General features: G+C 34.5%; 1 pseudogene; it reads left to right on the top strand.

Moving 5' to 3' along the window:
- Window positions 1–3,418: 3,418 nt before the first annotated feature.
- LOC123630995 lies at window positions 3,419–3,570 on the top strand (annotated as a pseudogene).
- Window positions 3,571–4,039: the final 469 nt, after the last annotated feature.

The following is a 4,039-nucleotide window of genomic DNA, read 5'->3' as shown; positions in this document are numbered from 1 at the left end:
AGGTGTGAAAACAGGGGAATGTGACACCACCAAGAGAACCAACAAAGTTCCAGCAATGGACCCAGAAGAATTGTAGGTCTATAAAATGTTGCACAGGGAATTAACAATAATGCTATTAAAGAAGTGCAGGGAATTATAACAAAATATGGATAGAAAACAAAATAAAATTTGGCCCAGCTACTCAGGAGACTGAGGCAGGAAGATTGCTTGAACCCAGAAAGTTTGAGGTTGATGACACCACTGCACTCTAGCTAGGGCTGCAGAATAAAACTCTGTCTCAAAAAAAAAAAAAAAAAAAAAACCACAAACTTCAGGAACAAAATGAGAAATTTGACCAGGTAATGGAAATAATTTTAAAAGCAGAGATCCTACAAGTAAAGAATACAATAATTGAACTGAAAAACTCATTAGAAAGCTGCAACAGCAGACTTGATGAAACAGACGAAAAATAGTGAACTTGAAGACAGAACATAAGAAATTACCCAGAGGAGCAAAAATAAATAAATAAATAAATAAATAAATAAATAAACAAATAAATAAAAGAGTGAAGAAGGCCTATGAGAATTCATAAAACAAACTAACCACCATATAATAGGAATTCCTAAAGAAGATGAGAGGGAAAAAAGGCCTAGAAAGCACATTTAAGGAAATAATGGCTGAAAAATTTCCAAATCTGGATAAAGATGAAACACGATCCAGGTATAGAAAGCTCAGAAATCACCAAGCAAATACAATCTGAACAGCAAATCCCCAAGGCACATTATAATCACATTAGCAAAAATCAAAGAAAAAGAACAAATACTCAAAACACCAAAGAAAAAAAAGTTATCACATTCAACAGAGTCCCATATAGCTTTCAGTGGATTTCTCAGGAGAAATCCTGCAGACCAGGAGACAATGGGATTGTTTATTCAAAGTGCTAAAATAAACGAATGGGACCTGATTAAATTAAAAAGCTTCTGCACAGCCAAAGAAACAGTCACGAAAATAAACAGACAGCCTACAGAATGGGAAAAAATTTTCGCATACTACACATCAGATAAAAGACTGATAACAAGAATCTGTTTAGAACTCAGGAAAATCAGCAAGAAAAAATCAAACAATCCTATCAAAAAATGGGCAAAGGACATGAATAGAAATTTTTCAAAAGAAGACATAAGAATGGCCAAAAAACGTATCAAAAAATGCTCAACATCCCTAATCATCAGGGAAATGCAAATCAAAACCACAATGAGATACCACTTAACTCCGGTGAGAATGGCCTTTATCAAAAAAATCCCAAAACAATACATGTTGGCGTGGATGCGGAGAGACAGGAACACTCATACACTGCTGGTGGGAATGCAAACTAGTGCAACCCCTATGGAAAGCAATATGGAGATACCTTAAACAGATTCAAGTAGACCTACCATTTGATCCAGCAATCCCATTATTGGGCATATACCCAGAAGAACAAAAGTCATTCTTTAACAAAGACACCTGTACCCGAATGTTTATAGCAGCACAATTCACAATCGCAAAGATGTGGAAACAACCCAAGTGCCCATCAATCCACGAATGGATTAGTAAACTGTGGTATATGTATACCATGGAGTACTACTCAGCTATAAGAAATAACGATGATACGACATCTCTTTGGTTCTCCTGGAGAGAGCTGGAACCCATTATACTAAGTGAAGTATCCAAAGAATGGAAAAACAAGCATCACATGTACTCACCAGAAAACTGGTTTCCCTGATCATCACCTAAACATACATCGGGGAAGGATACCAATTGGATATCAGACTGGGATGGGGGGTGGGGGGAGGGGATGGGTGTATGCCTACATGACGAGTGCGTTGCACACCCTCTGGGGAATGGTCATGCTTGAAGGTGCAGACCCGGGGAGGTGGGGGGGGAGGGGATGGAGGTATGACTACATGATGAGTGCCAGGCGCACTGTCTGGAGAATGAGAACGGACGCGCTTGGGACTCTGACTGGGGGGATGGGCGGGACATGGACAATGTATATGACCTAAACTTATGTACCCCCATGATGAGCTGAAATAAAATAAATAAATAAATAAATAAATACTCGTGACAGAAAAAAAAAACAACAAAGTGCTAAAGGAAGAAAACTTCCAACTAAGAGACCAATAAACTCAGCAAAATATTAAGACATCAAATTCAGCAATATATGAAAAAGACCAAGTGGGTGATTCCAGGTATCCAAGATAGAATTAGCATTTGAAAATCAATCAATGTAGTAATAATTCATCATATTACAAAGGATACAATTAATGGGCATCTGTGAAAAACTTACAGATAACTTCAGATTAAATGGTATAAAACCAAATCAGATGAGGAACAAGATAATATTTTCTGCTCTCACTATTGCTATTTGACATAATAATTGAAGTTCTAGCCAGTGCAATGAAGCAAGAAAAAGAAAGAAAATCATTTAAATTGGAGAGGAAGAAGTGAATCTGTCTTAATGCTTACAAAACATGATCATATATGTAGAAAATTCAATGGAATTTTAAAAAATAGCCACTAGCTCTAGTAAGATAATTTAGAAAGTCTGCATGACACAAAGTCAATATACAAAAGTAATTTTTATTCCTAAGTACCAGTAATAATCAATCTGAAATTAAAATTTTTTTAAATAATACCATTTATAATAACATCTAAAAGATATAGAATATTTTCTGATAAATCTGAAAGATGTATGAAAACCTGTACACTAAAAGTTACAAATCTTTGCTGAGATAAATTAAAGGAACTAAATAAAGGGACAGATTTGCATTTTTCATGGGTCAGAAGTCTTAATATTTTTAAGATGTCAATTGTCCCCAATTGATTATATACAAGGCTATTTCAGTGTGATATTTTATAGAAATTATCAAGCTGAATCTAAAATTCAAGTGGAAATTCAAAGGCCCTGAAATAACCCAAACAAATTTGAACAAGAGCAAATTTCAAGGACTAAAATTATCTAGATTCAAGACAAAAAGGTTACCATAATCAAGTATTAGTAAAACAAGTAGATTAATATAACAGAATAGAAATGCCAGAAATAAAACCACACATGTGTAGACAACTGGTTTTCAATACAGGTGAAAAGATAATTCAAGTGAAAGGATATTCTTTTCAACATATGTTGCCAGAACAATTATAATATATATTTATATATCAAAAAATAACTCTAATCCATATCTTGCAACATCAAAACTAAGTCAAAATGGATCATGAATCTAAATGCAAAATCTAAAACAATAAATCTTCTGTAAGAAAACCAAGGTCACAATTCTTGTGACCATGGGTTAGACAAAAATTTTTTAAACACCACCAAAAGTACAATCCATATAAGAACAAATTGATGAACTTTACCAATATTAAAAACCTGATATTTAAAAGATACTGTTAAGAGAAGGAAAAGATACTTACCTGGCAGGTGAGGTACCATGATCACGAAGGCGGTTTTCCCAGGGAGAGGCACTATTGATGTGCTGACCCCTGCAATTTCCTCAAATGGGGAAAACTCAACTGCATAATTGGTGTTAGTGGGTGACAGTGTTCATGCTCCTCCCTGATTAAAAAGAGGGAGAGAGAGAGAAGGAAAAGACAATTATCATATGTTGAGAAAATATTTGCAAACCTCATAAAGAACTGGAATACAAAATATAAAAAAATTCCCAGAGCTCAATAATAAGAAAATAATATAATTTTTAAAATGGACAAAAGTTTTGAACAGACAATTGGCCAAAAAGTTATAACAATGGTAAATAATTACATAGAAAGGTGCTCAACATCATTACCCATTAGGGAAATGCAAAATTAAATCACAATGAGATACTACTAGACATCTATTAAGAAGACTGGCTACACCGTTGTTAATGAGGACATGGAGCAACAGAAACTCTCATACGCTGCTGTTAGGAATGTGAAAGTACAAACCCAGTTTGCAAAATAGTATGGCAGTTTCTTAAAAAGTTAAAAAATACAACTACTTATGATTCAGCCACTCTACTTCTAGGTTTTATCCAAGAAAAATGAAAGT

The sequence above is a fragment of the Lemur catta genome, chromosome 1, assembly GCF_020740605.2.
Source record: "Lemur catta isolate mLemCat1 chromosome 1, mLemCat1.pri, whole genome shotgun sequence".
Lineage (NCBI taxonomy): Eukaryota > Metazoa > Chordata > Mammalia > Primates > Lemuridae > Lemur > Lemur catta.
Note: the sequence above shows the minus strand (reverse complement) of the source record. Positions and strands in the feature narration are given on the sequence as shown.